The 23,202-nt window shown below is 51.5% G+C and overlaps 1 protein-coding gene across 7 annotated transcripts in view; it reads right to left on the bottom strand.

Annotated features, from left to right (window-relative positions):
* The window catches only part of ASTN2 (astrotactin 2), a 614,387-nt gene that overhangs the window by 436,297 nt on the left and 154,888 nt on the right, over positions 1–23,202 (bottom strand). The window contains exon 1 of one of the 7 annotated variants that reach the window (XM_044992626.1): positions 6,081–6,195. The exons of the other annotated variants lie outside the window; for them this stretch is intronic. The gene's annotated coding sequence lies outside the window, so the exon portion shown is untranslated. Of the gene's footprint in view, positions 1–6,080; positions 6,196–23,202 lie in introns of those variants that run through there. 7 annotated transcript variants of the gene reach the window in all.

Genomic DNA, 23,202 nt, shown 5'->3' on the forward strand with positions numbered 1-23,202 from the left:
GGATTTCATCTGACCCAACGTGTTTAACAAATTCCAACCCATACACAGGATTAATTTACATACTTGCAGCCAGCAGAGCAGGATAGCTGCACTCCATGGGGAGAGGGGTGGGGGAGTCCACCTCCCCGTGTTACTGGAGCCAAAGAATAATAGTAGGTTTGCACCATTCCTGGCGATGCTGCAGCCACCTCCGCGGACGGCTGAGTCCATTAACTTGATGGCAGGGACATCACACACCTGTCACTTATTAATGAAAACATAAATAATCCTTCCAGACTAATGGGAATTCTTTCCGCTAAATCCAGCCCTTCTGCAGATCCTGAGGGTAAAGCAAAGAGAAGGGTGCTCTCAAACACACCCCCGGCTCACACTGAGACGATGCACGCACACCCCTGCCTCTCCACTACACAGATCCAGGGACATGTTCGAAGGCCCAGAACAAGGTTCAAAATCCCTTGGACGTGCAGCTGCCTTGGCAGGATTTGGAAGGAGCAATATTCCAGGCACCTTTGCACTCTCCTTGCCTGGATTCTGCTCCTGAACCTCAACAGTGCCGTGACACCTTCTGGTCTTTTGGGGACACAGGGATGCCTCACCCAGTGCACTGTGGGGGACTGTCCTTAGTCTTCCACTGATGGTGCCCAGTGGGGGGCTCTTTCACTGGCTGGTACGACCCCCCCCCCATGGCTGAGCACGGCACAGCAGCATCTTCAAGTGGCACGCCGTTGACAGCTACTCAGAGTCCCCTTTTCATGACTCAGCTCTCGGGTCACCTATAGCCCCACCCTTGCCAGGGTCAGAGTCAATAAAGGGAGAGTCTAATGACTCCATCCCCAGACATCAGCCCCACCTTAACCCCAATAGTCCCCATCCCTTTGCATCAGGGTGGGGGTTTTTTACATCCCCTCCCTTGAGGCTATTAGGGAACCCCAGGCCCTCCCTCTACTCTGGGTTCCAGCCCACAGACCCTGTATTAAGCAGCCATGGTCTGTTCCTGCCATTTCCTACCTTCATCTGCCTGCAGGCCCCCCTTTCACAGAGAGACGCCTTCCGGAGCTTTCTGCCTAGAGATTCTGGCTCCTTCTGCCGCTCCCTCCCAGTCTGTGGCTAATACAGAGTCCCCTCTGGCTCCCTGCAGGCTAGGACTCCTGCAGCTGTCTGCCAAAGTGCCTTTCCCTGGGAGCAGGTCTTCTTAGGAGCCTCCTCTCTCTGGTAGCACCTTCTCCCAACTGAGTTGTGGTGCAGGTGGTCATTAGCCAATTGGCTGCCAACCAGCCAGGTGGGCAGTTGATTGTTTCCAGGTGGGCTGAGATGGGGTCGTCCTCCTGAAAGAAGCCCATCAACATATAGACTGGGCTCCGACTCCCCTCTCACACGACATGCCCCCAAACGCCCAGGCAGAGTCAAGTGCATCTCAGGCACTCTGTAAAGCCATCCCATTGGGTCCGCTGGATGCAATGCCCCACAGCCAATATGAAACTGCACCTGAGTTGTTGAGCCACATACACATTGCGTGGGGGAGGAGGGGGCAGAGATTCAGAGAGTATGTCGGGGGTGGGGGTCTGGATCGGTCGATCAGAGACATTTTGGATGGAAGATTCCTGTTGAACAGGAGTGAGGGGATCCGTGATGTGCCCTAGACAAAAGGGGAGGAAGTCCCAGTTACCTGAGGGTTGGCAGGGTTCAAGCGGCAGAGCTCCTTGTTTCTCCCTGTGCTGCGCAACACGAAGGCCTGTTCAGTACACAGAGCAGCGACCCAGCGGGCACTCTGGAGGGATTATTTGGCAGCCTGTCGGAGCCAGGCCAATCCCTGGGCCGTGGACGGACTGGCACTATTCTGTGTTCTTACGGTGCCCAACTGCTGCATGGCACCAACCACTCTGGATCCTGCGTGAATGGGAGCGGCTTGACTTTAAACAAATGAATGAATGTAAGCCGCTGGCTAGACACTAAAGATATCCACTGACTTCCCCCAGGTTTGCCTGAAAGGTCATTTTAACTAAGAACTGGGAAATAGGAGTCAGGACTCCTGGGTTCTATGCCTCACTTTTCCACTGACCTGCTACGTCAGCTGGACAAGACAATTTCTCTGTGCCTCAATTTTCAGTGTGTAAAACAGAGCTGTGAATCTTAATAGCTGAAGAGCTGCCAGCTCTTGTGATTTTCTCATGCATTTTGTGATATTTGGTGGTTTTTTTTTTTTTAAGGGCTCAGCTCCTTACTCTGGGTGTTGTGATCTGCAGGGTTACAGCACCACTCAGATTTGGCTCAACCATCCCTCAGTCAGGAAGATGCGGGGGTGGGGGCTGAGTCAAACTTGAGTGAGTGGCACAGTGAGCCCATGCACCAGGTCACAACTGTGCTCACACAGATCTGGCCCAGCTGCCCCCACACATAAGGGAGTTCAAGGCCAAATCTAAGCAGCACCTGCAACCACAGAGGTTGCAACACCCAGAGTGAGGAGCCGAGCCTACCCAGACCTACAGGACTGGAACTGCAGGAGCCGCTGCTGTGGGGTGACTGCAGGGTGGGCTCTACAACAAAGACCCCCAGGCCTCCCACCACACTCCCTGGGGCCAGGACCCAACACCCCACCTCCAGCCTATTTACTGGCTTGCGACAGGCCTTCAACCTTGACAAATGTGTCCTGAGCCCGAAAATGTTGAGAAACTCTCGGGTAAATGGCTCTGCAGGGTGGGAGGCAGCAGAGACCCAGTTTTCTAGCTGTATTCCTTTCCATTTAAAATATAAACATTCCCCGCGTTTTGCCCTTAAAGTCGGATATTGTGTGGTGCTGAGCCCGTCACACTGGGTGCCGAAAGCTCTCTCAGGGGGCTTGCAGGGTTTTTAACAGAAGATCAATACCTCAAAGGATTGGGGCCCTCAATCCTTCCACCACCCACACATCTTACAGGACTCTCGAACTGTGACTTTCTCCTAACCAAACGATTTGGGCCCAAGTTCTGCCTTCAGTTACAGCTATTAAAAAACCTGCTGATACACAGGGATGATTAGACCTGCCTAGAAGTAACTGAGGGCAGAATGTGACCCTGGATAAGCAATGGAAGTGCTGTCCATTACCATGGACTTTGACACCTTTAGGTGCCAGAGATTCAGTCTCACCTCTGGCCTTTTTGTGCCTCTGGACAGCGGTCTCAGAAATGCAATGCATTCCTAAACTTGGATTTCCCATATCATGTGTTAATGTATGGGGCCAGCTTGCACTATGAAATGACAGTCCATCCTTTGACAGAGAACTTGTGATGATGAGAGCTTGGCTCACTCCTCCTTTTTGCATATTTTCTCAGGTGGTTGCACTGTCATCATGGAGTCTGCTGCGAGATTCAACCTGCAGGTCCTAGGCTCAGAAACTAGAAGGAAAAGGAAAAGGCCCAAAATATGGTTTTGGGGTTTTTTTTAAACAAAGCTCATGATTTGCAGACCAAACTCGTGATTTTTGAGTGCATGGAGTTAGCAGTACTGTTTGTAACGCTCCAAAAGCCTGGGAGAGAAGGTGCTATCGGATGGCTCAGTATAATTAGTAAAGTTGGTCAAAAAATGTCATCTAAGCAGTTTTCGGAAAGTGCTTTGACAATCAAAATGTTTCCTGGGAATGTGCTGAATTCGACTACATTTTTGATAAAAAAAAAGTTTGGAAACATCTGAAATCAAACTGGAGTATTTTGTTTTCACTTTCTTGTTTCTTTTTTACTCATATTTATATTTCATATTTATGCTATTTAATAATTAATGGAATTCACTTGCATGCATTATGTTTACAATCACATATGTGCAAGTACACCGCTACCTCGATATAACGCCACCTGATATAACTCGAATTTGGATATAATGCGGTAAAGCAGTGCTCCAGGGGGGTGGGGCTGCGCACTCCGGTGGATCAAAGCAAGTTCAATATAACACGGTTGCACCTATAACGTGGTACGATTTTTTGGCTCCCAAGGACAGCATTATATCGAGGTAGAGGTGTATATTTAATATATATCTATATATAGATACTGTGTTTAAGGTATATTATAGCATTATTAAAATGTTTCATATTGCTGTCGAGCCAAAAGGGGGGGGGTGTGTCTTAGATACACTTAATGAAGCCACACCAAGTGTAATTGGTTTTCAGACTTTATGCGTTACTTAATACATGCTTTTCAGCAACCAAGCAAGCAAGCATTAATGCTTATGCCCCTTCCGCTACAGACAGTCCCGGACCCTCCAGCCTTGTCCTTGAGGGTTCGTAGCAGGCACTGTTTCAGCATGGGGAATTTCTGGGCACCCACAAGGCCAGGGTCCGCAGGTGAGACTATTCGTCTAAAGCAATTTGCATAGCCTTTTTTATTGTTTGGTTTTTTTTAAGAAGGGGTGTGTATACCCACAAGCAGGCTCTGGCAGGAAACACTACTGTTTTCTATTTTCACACTTAACACATTAACACACTTAACACATTGCAGGCCACAGAACCTCACCCACCCCCTCCTGTAATAGACCCAGAACCTCTGGCTGAGTTACTGAAGTCTTCAAATTGTGATTTAAAGACTACAAGTTACAGAGAATCCACCATTTACACTAGTTTAAACCTGCAAGTGGCCCCATGCTGCAGAGGAAGATGAAAAACCCACAGGGACTCTGCCAATCTGACCCAGGGGGAAATCTGGCGATCAGTTAGGCCCTGACTATGTGGGCAAGACTCACCAGCCAAACCGCTGGAAAATAATTCACTGTAGTAACTCAAAGCTCTCCTCATCTAGTGTCTTCTCGCCGGCTATTGTAGATATTTGCTGCTAGCAGTCGCAGATTGGCTACATGCCACTGTAGGCAGTCTCATCCTACCATCCCCTCCATAAACTTATCAAGCTCAGTCTTGAAGCCATTTTGTTTTTTTGATCCTACTGCTCCCCTCGGAAGGCTGTTCCAGAACTTCGCTCCTCCGATGGCTAGAAACCTTCTTCTAATTTCAAACTCAACTTGGTCATGGCCAGGCATAGAGGCCTTGGCATGAGCTGGCACCTGGTCTGCCAGTGTCACAGTTCAGATTTGGGACAAAAACAACATTTGAAATGTTGGAATTTCCCACAGGGTAGAAAGTTCCATTACTGACTAATTGTTAGTTATTAATTAGAGGTTGTTTTCTCAAGTATCAACCATATTTGGTATTGGTCCTGAAAGGCTGAACGTGGAGTGATTTGCACAAGTCCCACTTCTAAATGCGGCAGGCACCCTGCCAAGCAAAGAGCAAGAACTAGAGAGCTTACAAACATCCACTAATTAATATGCATAATACTCGGTGCGCTCAAGGAAATACTTTATCCCCATTTTTCAGAAGGGGAAAATGAGGCACAGAGGGGTACGGTCACACAGTAAACTAGTGGCAGAACAAACAACAGAATCCAGAAGCCCCAACCCCCAGTCTCCTTTCTCCAACCCCTGGACATCTTTATGTGGCTCTTGCCTTCAGCAAGAAAGTACCAAAATCTCAGCAACGTTCTGGTAAAAGTCTCTCACAATTCTTCAGTGCCATTTTCAATTGCTCTCTTGCACACACGGATGGGCAGATTCCAAAGCACGCAGTGATGCTCCTGAATGCACAATGCCGCAAAGCAATCATAAAAAAAAAAAAGAAAGAAAAGAAAATCCCCAAAACAAAACCAAACAAAACTGACCATGTATTGTAGCAACACATGTGAGAGTGATAGCCTTGGGAAGTAGCTATGGTCTCCAGTCACTTCTTAGATCGGCCAATCGGTTGAGATTATAAACAAGGCATGATTGTGGTCTGTATTCCTCGCTCTTCTCCTACACCCAGCACCCCAGCCTATCTACCTGAGTCACATAAAATAACAAGAAGACAGAGCGAATCCATCCATCTTGGAGAAATTCTTCAATGCAAATTATATACTCATTCCCCTCCAGTTCTGTTACAACAGTTCCATGGCTCCAATATCCCTTTTAAAAACCCTCTATTGCATTTGCAACTCTTCTTTTTAAATTTACCCCCCCCCAACACATACACACTTTGTTTGGTGTTATAATAGAAAATGGATGCATCACATTAAAACATAACTATCTACCTTATTTTCACGGTCAATGTCTTTGTTGGGCGGGGGGAGGGAGAGACCCTTCGTTCAAGATGCTGTCTCCTGTGTGGGAAGCTGAACAAATATATTTTCCTCCTTCATAAATTCATAAGACGGTTGCTTCTCGAGCCCGCTCTCCACCCCCCTCATTGTTCTGGGCTCGGAGCCAGCACAGGCCTTATCTAGGACCGGGCAGGAGAAAAGAAAACCTTGATACCATCGCGCTTTTTCAGTAGTTTAACAAATCTGGAAAAGTCTCAGTTGCTTTTTAATAAAGCTCGGAGCAGGCGATGGCTGTGCGAAAAGGGAGATGCTCAGAGAGACTGATATCCAACCCCTCCTGTCAGCTCCAGGGCTGGCAGCCTCAGCTGGAACATTTCCCACGAATTAGGGAAGGGAATAACGCAGCCAGGAACTCTGTGGCAGGAGGAGGAGAAAGCCAACGGATCAGGTAGTCTGAGCCATCCAGGACTGGGAAGGACGCTGGCCCTGTTTGTTTGTTTGCAATGGAAGCATTGTCTAGGGCAGCAATTCTCTACCCACACAGGGGTCTCTTCAAATGCCTTTAGCAGATTCCACCCACTGGCTGAGGGCAGTAAAAGGCTTGGGTCACTTGGACTCAGCAGCCAAGACATAAAAAGGAGACAACAGCTTAGTTCTAGCCCTGCGCAGCCCCAACTCCACCCTCCTCTGTCCGCCACTCAGCCCAAGCGCTGTTGTTCCCGGCGCCCAGCTCTGAGGCTGGGGGAGTAGCACTGCAAAGGGGTGTGAAGCTGGTTTCGCAGCCCCTCGGAGCAGTGCTGAGCACTGTACTGGCGAGGGGTGTGTGGCGGGGGGGGGGGGGAAGTGAGTCTCCCCTCACCCCAGATTTTGATCTGAAACCCACAATATAGCTGAAGACTGATACCATAACCCAAATCCCATAATCCTTTGCAGTCACAAAGGATTGTGGGATATATGTGTCACATCGTGATTTTTTTCCTTTGCCGTCTTGGTGGACTACGGACCAAAAAAATGGTTGAGAACTACAGGCGTTGGGGACTGGGTCACGGGGCCTATTCCTGGTTCGGCTACAGACGCGCTGGGTGACCTTGAGCTGTCATGCATGGGAGCTCCTTGATGGCCACCTCTGGGCCAGGGACGTAGCCACAGGTGGGCCACTGCCCACCCACATAGCGTCCAAATCACACCTCAACCCTGCTCCCCAGCAGGAGCGGTGAGCAGAGCAGGACAAGCCCCTGCACCCCAACCCCATTTCCCTGGCAGGAGCACGGGGGGAGGGGGAGAGACTGCAGGCAGAAGGGGTGGGATGGGACTCCCACTTTCCCAGGGTCCCACAAAACCGTAATCTCCCTCTGTGGCAGGGAGGTGACCCTCCTGTCATTGGCTGCCTATCCAAAACCCATGGCCCACCCAGTTTTCCTCTCCGAGCTATGCCACGGCTCTGGGCACTCCACAGAGGATCTGGGTGCGCAGGGTCAGGCATTTAGACAATGGGTGGAGGGGGGCGGGGGTTCGAAGCAGAATGTGGCCAGTGCTCACGCGGTACTGGGTACCCACGTAATACGGGTGGCCCAGGGCAAACCTGGGCAATCAGCTGCTTGGGACTTCCCAAACCTCAGCGCTAGATGACGCTGAAGTCTCCGGCCCCTGCAGTTCTCCCGCACTGCTCTACAGTCACTCAGGGCACCGAGCGCCTGTAGCCTGCTGGGATAATACATCAGGCCTCACCAGGGCTTGAAATGATGGGAAAGCTTCCAAAATAGGAGGGGCAGAGTTGGCCTTATTGATTTAAGAGGGGAGGGTGGCCCAGTGGTTAGGGCACTAACCTGGAACTCAGACGCAGGATCAATTTCCAGCTCTGCTACAGACTTTCCCGTGCGACTTTGGCCAAGTCACTGGGGCTCTCTGTGCCCCAGCTCCCCTTCTATATAAGAGGGATCATAGCACCACCCTGCCCCACAGCGGTGTTGGGAGGAGAAGTACACAGCAGATTGTGAGATGCTCAGATACTAGGGGGAGTCGATAAGTGCCGTAGTCAGATAAGGATGCAACTTTTGCACTCTGCATCTAAGTGTTGCAGGAGATGAATGCAAGGCAGGTAGGGGGCAGGTTTGTTTTTTTTTCCTTTTCTTCACATTATGGCCAATACGTTCAGAACCTTGAGCAGGAGCATGTAGCTCTTCGACGCTCACGGTCCGGAGCTCTGCAGCAGGCAAGGCCCAGAGGATTTTCAGGGCTGGGCTTTGGCTGCAGGCAAGTTCCTTGAGCGGGATTGTGCAAGCAGCCACGCACAGTTCCTAGGTGCTGTGGACTGGCTGGAACTGCCCATTGAGGCTGGTTTAATGGAGCCAGTGCAAGGCTCCATGTGGACACACCCAGTGGACAATCTACACTGAAGCTGTTAGGTGTAGTTTCCAGCCTGAGCAGACATACCTGGGCTAGCTCTAATCAAGACAGCATGCTAGAAATAGATGCCTAGCTGCAGCAGCATGAGCAGCAAGATGGACTAGCCACCATAAGCACAATCCTCTAGCCCCCCTGCGTACAATCTCATCTGAGACCCTAGCTACGTACTTGGGCTGCTGTGGCCATCTGTATTTTTAGCGCGCTAGTGCAATCAAAGCTAGTGCAGGTGTCTACTCAAGCTGGAAATTACACCTTCCAGCTCCAGTGCAAACATACCTTTACATGGGTTTGAACTTGCCTGATAGGGGTTTAGCTTGTACCTAAATTACAGCTAAACCAACACACACTAAGTGTAAATCAACATTTAACTTCAATCAGTGCAAACCCTTATTTCTCATCTCTTCCCCCAGCAGTTTCAGCAGAGTGCAAAGGGACAACGGCTGATATCTCCAGCTCTAAACCGGGGCAGCTCAGTTCTGAGGGCTACAGTCTGATTCAGGGAGCAGCTCTGGGTAGGAGTAGCCCAACTAACCCAGGCCCGGTCCAGAGGATCCAGTTGAACAGCAAAACCTGGCTTCATGAGCCACGCCCGGAGGCTTTGGTTCTGGATGGCAAAGCCTGGCTCCCCAGTTCTCTTTACCGATTTTATCCCTTCCATATTTCCGCCCCCCATGTGAAGCTCCATCCTCCTCCTCCCCATGGGGCCCCCAACCTGAGCTGGGGCAGGCAGTGGAAATGATCAGAAGCCGTTCTCACTCCAGCTGCCAATCTTACAGCCCAGCATGTCCCAGGAGACCTAGGCACAGGTGACCACAAGAGACCGATTTCCAGACTATTGCGGGGAGAAGGGAGGAGGGAGCCTCCCAGCAGCCGGGGAGTGCAGAAAGAAAGCCTGAAGAGACGGTTGCCACGCGCCCTGACCCGTCTTCATCCTCTCTCCAGTCACGGCGCTCAGCTAATTGCCTCCACTCATGTGTGCAAACTAACCATTTACCGGGAAATGCCACGGCATGTTAATTTCATTTGGAACGGGGTAATTGCAAAGCGCTTCCCTTTTCCCCCTCTCTTTCTTTCATTGTAGTGAATGAATAAGTGTTGTATTAATAGCACCATTTGCAATTACGGCCACAATCACAGCCCCACCGATCGGCAACTGCCATTATCTTCCCCCCCACCGCGCACTTTCAGTGTGTTCCTCCCCCCTCCCTTTCGCTCATCGTGGTAATTAAGATAATGCTGTATAATTATAAACACGTAGGGAAAGATCAAACGCTTGAGAGCTGTTGTCCAGCATCCCCTCCCTCAAATCTATGCACTGCAAACACCACTGACAGCAAGCCATCAATCAGCTTCTTTGGCCGTGATGTCAGGACCTAGCCAGGTCTCCCTGGGAGATGCAGCTGTATCCCCGGTCTGGGATGCGCGTTGGTCCAGCCCCTCCCATATCCAGCAGTGAGGAAATTCCCCCCACATGGCACTGTGATGAGGAAGCTCCCTTATCCTCCCCCAGCAGTACCCACAGGGCACTCTGTCACTCTGCCCTTCTCTCCCACCGCTGGCACCCATGGGGCACTGTGGCGAGGAAGCTCACCCTCGCTAGCACTGAGAGGGCACTCCCATGAGGAAGCTCACAGCATCAGTCCCCTTGGCTGGTACTGCCATGAGGAAGCCCACACACATCTTCTTAGAGCACCTTTTAGCATGCGCAAGCAGATAGCAGGAGCAGAGAGCCGGGACGGCTAATGGCTCCTTCCCTCAGCAGCCGCCAGCGCTCCTCAAGTTATAAAATAATTGAAAAGTTAAATAAAAACACTCTGGAGGAAGCTTCCTTATTTGGCGCTAATGGGCACGCGGCAAAATCCCGGCCTAATGTTCCGTGGAGCGGGGAGAGAGAGATCAATAATCTCCAAGTGAGAACAGAGGCGCTGCCTCCACCCCACCCCTCCTGGGCAGCCAGCAAAGGTTATTAATGACAGCGCTTGAAATGGAGAACGGAACATCTTCATAAAACGCATGTGGGGAAGGAGGGCCCCGAGGCGTTACGGAGACAGGGAGAAAAGTCCCACCTCTGCCCCTGCAAAACGCGCTCTTGATCCCCTAGGGCACGAGGTGGCTGGCACTAGAGACCTTCAGCATCCTCGGGAAGTGAGGGAACGTGCTCTTCTCATTGGCCAGTGCTGGCTGGGGAAAGGGTAGGGCCGGCCATACCAGAGCCTGCTCTGTGCCAGAGCAGAGCCTCTCCAACCCAGGGAACCAGCCGTCCTTCCTAGAGCTTATCCAGACCTCTGGCGGTACCTTTAGCTCAGGGTCTTTTTTAACATATCTGGGGGCCCCTAAGGTGGAGTGGAGTCTCGTTGTCCCTGCACGCAGCTCTTGGGAGTCATGAAAGGATGACTCGGGGAAGCGGTTGCGAAATGGAAAGGAAGGGCCCGAAGGAGAGGAGGGGAGGGGAGCTCAGGGAGAACATCTCCTGCAGTAGTAGCAGCAGCCCAGAGGTCCTTCGCCCCACGCGAGGGACTGACTCAGAGGGGAGAAGTCCACCTACGAGATCCCCATCTCAGCACTGTCCAAGGAGAGCCAACAGGACGGCTCTGGAAAGGCATCACGTTGCCGGAGTCAGACGACGGCAGAGCTCGAAAGCATGAGTCTCTGCTCTGTGGAATCCCACCATGGCGCCAATCTAGACAGCTGTCTGCAGCCCTCTGGCAGATGCTACCCATGGTGCCCATTCATCCCAGGAGAGCAAACAGACTGTTCCTCCTGGTTGGGGACAAGAATGCAAACCGAAAGCAGGCCTATGCCAGACAGAAGGTGGCACTGCAGCTGCAAACACCTGGGCCAGAGCTCAGATGCTTGTCACTCTGGAAGGATCAGCCTGTCTGCTTTGATAGCCATAAGTGATGGTTCTTTCTGCCAAAGCCCAGGGAGTGCACTTCCCCCACCGAGGGGCACACACCCCGTCTCTGCCCTGCTACAGAAGGTGGATGCATGGGGGAGAGACAACAGATCCTTGTCTTGCTGTGAGACCTTTGGGGCTGCTCCCAGGCCTCGACCAGTCATCACTGTCTCCGAACAGTGTTACGCAGGAGGCCAGACTAAATGATCATAATGGTCCCTCTACCTTTACAATGTATTAATATGAATCAGCAGCTTGAGCATCGCCATTTGCTTCCTGCTGCTTGGCCTAAATCCACAGAGTGAACATGCACCTAATTGGTTTTGATGTGGTTAACGGACAGTTCACGAAGAGAGAACGCCTATCCGCCACCCGCTGTAATGCAGCCTGACCTTAGCATCCCTCCCTCTCCACTCCCCCAGGACACCTCCCACATGCTCATCCTCTCTCAGGCTCCTTCACCTTTCTCCCCAGCAGCGCTACAAAGCATTTGCAACACCGCCACCACCCTGCTTTCTGCTCCAGAGAGCCTGGCATGGCTCCCCCCTGGGGCAATACCCAAGCCAGGACGAGCAGGCACAGGGGCTCCCCAGCAGTTTGTCCTTTTTGCCAACAAGTTTGCTGTTCAGACTTTCATTTTTCCTTGCCCAGATGGCAAACAAATGCCAGCCCCATTCCCCCTGTGCATCTGCCCCGTGGAAGCCTGTGCCACATGTTGAGGAGGCAGCTGAGAATGGATGAACTCAAGCAAGCCTGTGTGTCAAAAAGGAATGACGTTAACTCAAAGAAATACAATGCAAAGTATTATTGTTTACGTTGCCGTAAAACCCGGGAGCCTTCATCCTGGACCCCCTACGTTAGGTGCTGTACAAACACACAACAAAATTCTTTACGAGAGTTACACAGAGTAAAGCATCATAAAGAACATTTCAAAACATCTCAGTAAAAGCCATTAACAATCAGACAAAGAGCTTCCATCTCAACAGTGTACGTGGGGTGCCGTGTGGGAGGAAGGTCAAGGTACAGGAAATAGGTGGCTTGGTGACCTAAGGAGAGGTGACTTGCATATTCAGGGGTGGGATTCTTGCTTTGGGTATGTCTGAAGATCATATTCCTCCTAGAGTGCAAGTTGGCACGTAACTTCAATATTAAAGCATGGAAAAGAGAGGCTGAATGTCAGCAGAAACCTTCCCTTGATGCTGAGATCTATTCAGATCCCAAAGTGGAAGAGCACTCTCCCATAGGAAGTAACAGAAGCCAAATTGTTCCGTATGTTTAAAACCCCACTGGGGAAACATGAGTAAATGTACAATAGGGAACAATTCTGTATTGGCAGGAAGATGGAACAAGAAATCTTTTGTATTTCTAACTTTATCAGATGCAGCGGGCAAGTGGTTGTAAGAACATGTGGAGCAGGCGCAGTGCATTCTCATCCCTTGTCTGTTGTGTGTGAAAAGCAGGGAGATCTATTCTGCACTAGCTGAAGCATCAGAGTGGCTTGCCAGGGGAGCTGACTGTAAAGATACGTTACAGGATGGCAGCTCTGTCACTTCCATGCTCGAGACAGCCCTGGCGAGGTCCCCATCTCAGCAGAAAGCACCGTCTCCTGGCCAGTGAAAGCATTTCTGCCTACCACTACAACCTGGGAACCCAGAAGAAGCCAAAATCGGACATGACCTCGACAGGCTGTGGTTACACACGCTCACAGTGATGTTACAGACCCTGGGAATTCCTCAAGCAGCTTCCCTGTGCCTGCAAACAGCTGGGTCACGCAACCAGACCCAGGCTACGTTCTCCCATTGCTGTAGTTAATCCACCTCCCCAAGAGGCAGTAGCTAACGCAGTCTACCCCGGGGGTTAGGTTGCCATATCTGCATCTCTCACGGTGGACACAGCTATGCTCAACTAGCTTTCACCCAGGTCTCTTTCTCAGACTGAGAGAGGAAGGAAGCCACTGTCTCCAGGTTTACCAGAAGAAGCCAGATCTAAGCAGCGTCAGCCGCACTGCGTCTCGCAATGCCTGACAACCCAATACACAGAGCAAGAGGGGCATCAGACTTGAACCCTGTGGCACCCTATAAGGATGGGGCGCTGCATGGAGTCAAGTTTTAGCAATGCTCTCCACCCTCCCGGGTCCTTCACGTAGGTCACTGCCTCAGGATAAATGACATCAAAAGCTGCCGATAGATCTAACATCAATGCAGGCGCTTGTCCTCGATCCATCATCCCTACGAGTTAACTGACAAGACGGGGGTAGCACTGGTTCTGCGCCCAAGTGAAATGTGTCTGACAGGAGGAGGAGAAGGAAAGGGAGCAAAGCAGACACTGCTGCAATTGGCATGGCCGTTCCCTTCACCCTAACCTTCCCACTAAGCAAAGCTGCTCGCAAGGCTGTTTCAGAAGCCGGGGCAGACCACAGGGAGGGAGTTTGAGTTCCTGGCAACTTGGCCCCCTAAGAGAAGCACTTAGAGAGCGAAAAGGACCCATCCTTGCTCACCCCCCAGGCTGACGTGCCTGAACTCCACCCCAAGGCACAACAGCTATATCGCTATTTTTAGCATCCTAGCATGAGCCCCTGCAATATACCGGTAAGTTTCTGGGCTTGCTCCCAGATGCAACGTAGACGTATCCAAAGGGGGACAGAAAATACCCTGTGGGAGTAAACAGCTGCCTTTCTTTGCGTCAGGGAAAGAACATCTCTACGCCAATCCTGGTCAACACTCCACCTACAACCTAGCTCGCAGCAGCGACAGGGCCATAAATAATGTAAATGCCGTTATCAAACATTCATAGTTATGTAAAAAGCAATGAACAATGCCAGCCTGGGATTTATATTTATATAGTTCCTGACGGCTTGTTTTCTTTGGATAGCCAACATTTCACAGCTTATCATCCATGTAGTTCTGATTTTGCTTGGATGAAAAGCGTTTCAGACACCAAGGGAATTCATTGTTATCTCACACGAAACCACCACGGCCTCCCAACTAGCAGCCAGGGTCTGACGTGACCCCCCCACCCCCCCACCACAGACCCCGAGTTAAACGAGCTGCTGATTCCCTTGGCAAGAAGGTTCCGCAGCTTCAATTTTACGCGCAGAACCTTCTCTTCAGACTCAATGAATGAGATCTTGTGACTGTCGTTTAGGGGATGCCTGCACTTCGAGGTACGGGTGGGAATCCCAGGCTGGGGAGAAGCACCCGCACTAGCTCTGAGCAAGCTGGTGTGCTAGCTGCAGCGGGGTGAGGCGCAAACCACACCGAGTACAATCCTAGCGTCTCGGATGGGTACGTACTCAGCTCGGCTAGCCCCTCCCAGCTCCTGTCCCACCCCGGCTACACTCTATTTTTAGCATGCCAGCTCGATCAGAGCTAGCCCGGGTATGTCTCCTCACGCTGGGAGTCACTCCGCCCACTCGAAGGCGGACATACGCCCCATGCCACTGTGAAACCAGACCAGCCTCGGCCCGCCTGGCTGACTCGCAAAGCCGTTGCTTGGAATCGTTTACTCTGCGGTAGCAGTTACAGGCACAACCGGGTCTCAGTGCAATAGTCAATAACAGTCCCTGGCACAAAACACTTCCAGCCTTTCCAGGGCTCTTGGAGTTTGTAATCTGTTACAAGACCTGAAATCAAGAGAGACTCAGGGGCTGAGGAGGTTTGTAAGGACGTTGTCACCTCGCTTTACTGCTCACACCTCATGGGAAGCTGCATGCACTTTAGAAACCAGTCTGATGTCTCTTCAGCCTGCTCCCAAAGCTGTCCTAATAGAACTGAAGGAGGGATTTTATACCAGTTTTGCTCAACCAGTGCATCTTTGTGCGTGGACACTTGTATCTGTTTGAACCAGGCTTAGGCCTGGTCTACATGCTTGTTACTACATCAGGGAAAGGTCTGGGATTTTTAATCGATACAGTTATGCCAGTGCAACCCTTTGTAAGAACGCCATTATGCTGACACTCAAGAAACCCTGAAAAATATATATTGCTAACTAGTGAAACAGAGCCATGTCCCTCCTGGCTGGTAAAAGCCAACAGAGAATAGATATGCCCACTGCTAATGGAAATAGCCAGTGCCTCCGTCCCAGGAGCTCACCTACCAAACTAAGAAAACACAGCGAATGTACCCAACGTTGTTGTACGTCCTGTTAAGGTATTGGGGTGGAGGGGGCAGAACTTTCACTTTAAACTGACCAAGCAACGGATGCCTGAATTGCTGCTCAGGAAGCGACGTCTGGCTAGCTGTTCTGCCTGGAAGGGGAACACATCACAATGGTCCTTTACCCTTCTGTGACCTCCAAGTGAGCAGCAGCAGCAACCCGCCTTCCACCTGCTTCTCCCCTCTTCGCGCTCCATGTCAAATACAATTACCGAAGGGCACCCGATAGAGCAGGGGAGTGGGAGCGAAACACACTCCAGGAAATCCAAGCTCTGAGCAGTCTCACAACAGCACCTGCTGAGGGACACAGCAAGTCCCCGCTGGGCTGCTCCAGCCGTAATGAAGCCATTAGACACACGCCAGCACAACACAGATGTGCCCGAGGGACACGCCGGCTCAGCAGCAGCCCCGCAAAGCTCCCGGCTGCTGCCCTGTCTCCCCGGGACCCTGGCAGGACTCTAGAGCAGACCATGCACGAACACCTTCCCCGCCACGCCTGGTAACGCTGCTCAGAGCAGGTCTAAGGCAGCAGGGTGGGGCAAAGACAGAGACTGTCCCGACAACTGCCCGTCCCCCATTCCCCTCCTCACAGCAAGAAGGGTGAAAGGAAGAGATGGACACGGCAATATTCCCTGGTTACTCAGACGCTGCTTTAATAAGTCAAGTGAGCAAAGCCCTCCCTTATCTCCCTGCCACTGGGCGTCCCCCCCTTTCCCCACTAGCACCCCCCCACCCCCATGCTCACTCTCTCCAGCCAGCCAGCCCACCCTTTGCTGCCTTCTCCCTCTGTCCCCAAAACAGCTAAGCCCCAGGCAGCCTCCGGCACGGTAAGACAGGCTGTCGGTGGGGAGGGTGTTGCAGCTCCACCAGGGTAACACCCACCTTTCAACCCCCACCCTAGCGGCACTCTCCCGGCTGTGAAATGGAGTCACCTGCTCCAGGGAGGACGCCAATTTCACCGTTCACACCACTCCCCCGGCAGCCTGCGTCCATTCCCCCGTGATGAACTGATCGCTGGGAGAAGGAGCCAACGCCACCCTGCAGCACTAATAGCCCGCAGGATCCCCAAGCCTTCCCCCCGCCTCCTTGCTGCACGCCTCCCGAGATGCCTCCCCTCCTGCTTGGCTTGTTAAGGGGGGAAAAAAAAAGCCTCATTCCACCCAATTCCATTTGTTTTGCTTGATGAACTCAACCCTCCCTCCGGGAGCTGCACCCCAAGTCCCCAGGGCGACCCAAACTGGAGACCGATGCAATCGAGTTCACTAAAGGGCTGATCAGAAGAAACCCAAAAGCTCAGCACAGGGGCTGTCCATTCAAGCCAGAGAGGCAACTGATGTATTAATTAGGACCAAGTGGAGGGATTTGGAAAGCAGAAGTTCTCTTCAGCAAGTTAAAACAAAAAAACACTTCCCCCCAAAAACAAATAAAACCCCCCAACATTAAGTTCAAGCAACGTTGCTACAAAATGAAAGGGCCTGATACCACAACCATTATAATCCCTGCAATTAATGCCTCTGATTGAACAACATCCCTATTCAGAAAAGCACTTCAACCCAGTCTTAACTCCCACTGATTTGGGTGAAGCACATAAGTGCTTTGCTGAACAGAGATGGAGCTAAGCACGAGCTTTAATGGTTCGATGAACGGAGCCTAATTCTTATCTCGAAGAGGCCAATTTTTTCTTCTAGGCTGAAATTTGCAATGGGATGTTTTAACCAGGAATCAAAGGGCTGCTTAGAATATTCTAATCCCCATCCATGGGGGCATTTTGACTGTGTCTTTAAACACTGTTTATAAAATACAGGGGAAGTTTGCAGGGACTGGATCAAATATAAATTGGGTCATGGGCCTTTTTGGTAACTGCTAGAGTAGGGTGGAGTCCCAAGATACAGCAGATACCAAACTGATGCTCTGCTCCCTCTTAGCATGTACTCATGAAGCCAAGCAAATATTGGAACCAGCATTTTTTTTGGCTTTGTTCTTTTTAGGATCAAAATGTCTCTGATTAATATTTTGCCCGCCACCTCTCCATTACAATTCATTTCTACACTCTTGCACTCAGCAGAATGCCTGTTTCTATCCCACAGCTCCCTAGCCTCTCCCTGCAGAGCTCCAGAGTCGTTGGCCTGCCAGTGAACTTTGCATACTGCTGGGATCATGCCCCATTGCACCCCTGAGAGTGCACTTTGGTACCACAACATATGGACTAGTGGATTGTGCACTGGAGTGGGATTCTGGAGACCTGGGATCTAGTCTCAGCTTGACCACTGACCTGGGGCAAGTCACTTCCCCTTTGTACCTCAGTTTCCTCATCTATAAAATGGGGATAATGATACTGACCTCCTTTGTAAAGCGCTTTGAGATCTGCTGATGCAAAGAGCTAAGTCTGAGTATTATCCTCTCCCATTTTTTTTCACAGGTGCATACAAGAAGCTTTTGCTTATCTAGCTACTTTATATGGCCCCCTTCCCCTAGTACCTGATCACATCACAGCTGTTAGTGTATCCCTCCTCACAACACCCTGGGAAGGCAGGCAGTGCTGTTATCCCCATTACACAGACAAGGAACTGAGGCCCAGAGAGACTCAGTGATTTGCCCAAGGTCACACAGGAAATCTGTAGCAGAGCAGAGAATTGAACCCAAATTCCCCACGTTCCAGGCCAGCGCTAATCACTGACCCAACCCTGCTGCCCTGTGCCACATGTTACTTCCTTTCCCTAAGGCGAAATGCCGCCTGCTTTACAAACAGTTAAGCCACACGGCACCGCTGCAGGGAGACGAGTGTTGTCTCTCCTCCACAAGGGAGCTAAGTCAGAAGCAAACCCAGATCCAGAACCCAGGAGAGGTGAGTTCTGTCAGCGCAAGATGACAGTCCTGATACACTGACTGCATCAATCACCTGGATCTTGGCTAATAACTCATCTCTGTGCTTGGGGCTTGCAGGAAATACACACATTCTGGAGCCCGTGAAGTGGGCAGGAAGGCAGGCCTGAAAATTACTAGAGACACGAGCCAAGATGTTTGGCTGCTACTGAAAAAACAGATGACTGGGAGTTTTTTTTTTGCTATCAGGGCTGCTATTCCTAAACACCCTTTAATTTCACCTGAATATTGATCATGCAGCAACTCTGGCTCCCTCAGTCCTTAGAAGAACCTGTTCAGGCAAAGACTTCACTCCTTTCTGGACCACTGGCTTCTCATGCTGGAGAGGGGAAGAATCCAGGACTGCAAAGAGCACCTCTGCCAGCGCTGAACGGGAAACAGCTGGCAGGTTACAGTGACAATCCTGACATGTTTTCATTCTTCTGTTCCATCCTGGTTAGGTTTTATGCAGAGCCCATCACCATAATATCCGAGCACTGGTGACGTTGCATTCTGGGATCTCTTCAATGAACCAGCAAGTACCAAGGAGATTTCACAGAGGACGTTGTCAAAGTTAGTGAAAATCTTATTTCTGTGCCAGCTGCCCTCCAGGCCCAGCCTTTTTCAGAGAGGGTTTGGCCCAGAAACTTGCCGCTCACTCCATTCTCACTTTTGCTTTGCAGTTCACATTTAACGTTAAATCAAACTCACTCCCCCCCCCCCATACCTTGGTGACTGATGCAGCTTCTCTGCCACATCGTCAGGGGCGGCTCTACAAATTCGGCCGCCCCAAGCAGTCATGCCCAGGAGGCGCCCCCGAGCCACGGGAGCAGCGGACCTCCCGCGGGCATGACTGCGGAGGGTCCGCTGGTCGCGCGGCTCGGCTGGACCTCCCGCAGCTGCGGGCGGTTCGCAGGTCCGGCGGCTCCGGTTGAGCTGCCGCAGTCATGCCTGCGGGAGGTCCAGCCGAGCCGCGGGACCAGCGAACCGTCCGCAGTCATGCCTGCGGGCGGTCCACTGGAGCCGCCGGCCGAGCGTCCCCTCCGCAGTCATGCCTGCGGCAGGTCCGCTGCTCCCGGGGCTCCGGTGGACCTCCCGCAGGCATGACTGCGGCAGGTCCGCCGGCCCAGCCTGCCGCCCCCCCGGGAAAGGGCCGCCCCAGGCGGATGCTTGCCCCGCTGGGCTCTGGAGCCGGCCCTGCACATCGTAGGGTCCGAACCTGCTCCCAGTGACGGAATGGACTCAAAACCCTTTGCTACAAATCTCTTCCAGTCACAGTAAGAGCAGAAACGTTTGTTGATTATCACCTGGCTAGATAATGTAACAGCAACAAAGAAATAAAATGCTCATGCTGTTGTAGGAGTGGATGCTATTGGTAGAGATAAGAGATAAAGGTATTAAAAGCTAACAGCAACTAAATTAGGAATTCCCATTGGAAGTGCACTTCTGGCCCTCATGTAAGAGGAGATACGAGAGGGCAGAAAGGGCAGATATCACAAGCAGAACTGGCACCTCCTCTGCTTGGACAGATGGGTTACAGTTCAGAATGGAGACTGGTCACAGAGAGATGGCAAAGGAAAGGAACTGAAAGACTAAGAGCAGTGGCGGATTAATGATTTTGCCATCCCTCGGCCATGAAATAATTGCCGCTCCCGGCCCCATATGAACTTGTCTTAGTTTTCTATTAATGTTTAGGATTCTGGCGAGTATGTTTACTAAATGGCATCGCACTGTCATTGGTGGTTTCAATACGCGCTACGATTGGTAGAATCGTGGCGTCACTGACGCCGCAATTACAAAAATGCTGCTATTACTGTATAAATTTGCCGCCCCTGCAAATTTGCCACCCTAGGCCTAGGCGATAATATGCAGCTGACCAAGAGGTTGGGGGTGGGGGAAGAAACTCAATGCCACAAGCCCAATTTGAATAAGATCCGAATTTGGAGGGGAATAAAAATGCCTACTGCTCAAAATGCACCATGGCCTAATCACAGCAAACCCCCAAAGAAAGCACAGAACCCAAAGACTGCAGTCATGCCAAACTCCGAAACTTACAATGCCAAGCACAGAGGCAATTGTCCCAACCTACTATCCTGATGAATGCAGAAAAGACCCCATCCCACCAACACACAGTTTCCCCTGAGTCCCACATCCCATCCCACCAACCCCACTTCATTATGCAAAAACGATCTACGTGGCTAATGAAATCTCCCAAGGGATACCCTTCTTTAAAAAAATAAACCCTGTTCGTATTTCTCTCCCATGAGCAGTAGATGCAGGATTTTCTTCTGTCTAAATTCATCTGGGTTCCCTGCCGTGTCACCAGGTCAGTTCTACTCCTATTGCAGCTCTAATTTAGTTTACTTTAGATTTGCAGTGGGGTTGTGGGACATTTTTTTTTTTAATAAAAAATGAGGTTGCATACTGCTTATCATGTTAATAGAAGTGTAGGATGTGTCCAGATTAAGGTCTGCTGCCTGGGAAAAATAAACATCTAATCTTTGCCCTGCTGTTTATCTATCCACAGCAGAGCCCTGTATCAGGTCAGAACCTGTAATTTCATTAACTTTATCACTCAGATGTGCTTGCTGCCAACTGTCATTCCATGCGTTTGTTTGCACCAGGTTCCAACTTCAGCAGTTCAGGTAGCACAAGTTGGGGCTGGTTTCCTGCTTGCTTAGCTGCAGTGCACCAGCAAAGCACTCCATGGGGCTCCCTCCGCTCAGCGAAATAGGCATTTCTTCTGAACAATGCCCCAAGCCTGGCAGAGGTTTCTCCATCAGGCTGGATGTTGCATGCGGCCAGAATGCTCCTCGAGATGGGCAAACACGACCCCCCTCCCCAATCAGATGAACACAAAGCAGGGGGGAAATGCTGCTCCTCCAGGAAAGTGCCATTGACCCTAACAGCTGGTGGCTGCCTGGTGTGGTGTGCCTGGATGCCTAACGACAGGGGCGCTTCCATCACTGCGCGGCCACAAGGCCCTGCCAGGTCGAAGGCAGCACAACTGGGGGTCTGAGCTCCTGGGCACCCAGCATTCGTCAAACCCCTTATCTCCCAGTCAATCACTTTGCGCTGACTGCACCCAACACCTGTCAAGTGCCAGGCCATGGGTGAGAAAGTAAGAGGAATAGCAAGCGTCTGAGCTTCATCTGAGTCACCCTCCATGGCGATTACTGCTCAGGACTGACACTCACAAGAGTCATCTGAGTCATGTCACTGTCTGAGCCTGGGGACAAGTCCCAGCAGATACATTGTTAAAATGCTGCATTGCGAGAACTCCAAGTACCATCTTCCTTGGATGCTAAACTACCCATTGGGAAGCTGGGATAGCATCGCTCCAGCCTAGTGGTGCCTCCCGAGACCTGACTGCCTGCTACATGGTGGGCTGGGGACCAGGCTGATGGGTAGAGAGGTGATGCAGGAAAGGCAGAACGGGGAAAAGGCTGCTGGTTTTATACCCTAAGACCTGGATCGGGGTTGGCAAACTACAGCCTGAGGGCCACATCTGGCCCTCCAGATGTTTTAATCTGGCCCTCGAGCTCCTGCCGGGGAGCAGGATCGTGGGCTTGTCCCGCTCCGTGCGGCTCCTGGAAGTAGCGGCATGTCCCCCATCTGGCGTCTATGCATAGGGGCAGACAGGAGGTTCCGCACGCTGTCCCCGCCCCAAGCGCAACCCCTGTAGCCCCCAGTGGTCAGGAACGGCGGCCAATGGGAGCTGCAGGGGCGGCACCTGTGGACAGGGCAGCACGCAGAACTGCCTGGCTGCGCCTCCACGTAGGAGCTGGAGAAGGGACATGCCGCCGCTTCTGGAAGCTGCTTGAGGTAAGCACCACCCGGACCCTGTACCCCGACCCCCTCCCACGCCTCAACCCTCTGCCCCAGCCCTGATCCCCCTCCCGCTCTCCAAACTCCTTGGTCCCAGACCGGAGCACCTTCCTGAACCCCCAACCCCTCATCCCCACCCCAGAGCCCTCACCCCCTCCCACACCCCAACCCCCAATTTCATGAGCATTCATGGCCCACCATACAATTTCCATACCCAGATGTGGCTCTTGGGCCAAAAAGTTTGCCCACCCCGGCCTAGATCCATGAAATCAGTGGGAGTTTGGTGCCTAAATAATTCTGAGGATCTGGGCCTAATGCACCAAGATTTTCCTTGGCAATCCAGGTGCCAGACGTTTTCGTTCAGACCAGGAGTGCCTGGCAAATACAGGCAGTTGTTTAGTAAAGAACAGATGAATGTACCAGTGGGGGCAGGCGAGCTGAACCTCTCACTGGCGTGAGTCTAGGGTGGCTGTCATAGGAAAGCAGCACATATACTTTGACATGAAAAATCTCCTGCTAAGGGCATCTATTGGCTTGGTTTTCAGAGGTGCTGAGCGCCTGCCACTCCCTCTTTAGTTCATGGGACTAAACTAAGTTGCACGGATCATGGACCAAATCTTACAGCACCCGAGAGGTCGAGAGCCCCATGACATCAGTGGGAGTTTGAGGAGAGCCGAGAGCACAGGACAGGGCTGCTCCAGCGATATCCTGACAACAGAGCACTGGGGCGCTCTATTTCCAAGTGACAGACGAGGATGGAGCCAAGGCCAAATGGAAAAGACAAGGCTGTATCCACACATCGCTCTGCACATCTGCCCAGGTGTTTCCCTCAGCTGCCTTGTCTTAGGCAAGGTCATTTTCACCATAGCTAGATCACAGGATCAATCCAAATCCACAGACACCTCTGGTTAAAGTACTTGGAAAACGACGTAATTTCCGGGTTGGTTCCCCCTACCCCTCAGCTCCG

Source organism: Mauremys mutica, chromosome 18 (assembly GCF_020497125.1).
Source record: "Mauremys mutica isolate MM-2020 ecotype Southern chromosome 18, ASM2049712v1, whole genome shotgun sequence".
In the NCBI taxonomy this organism is placed as follows: domain Eukaryota; kingdom Metazoa; phylum Chordata; order Testudines; family Geoemydidae; genus Mauremys; species Mauremys mutica.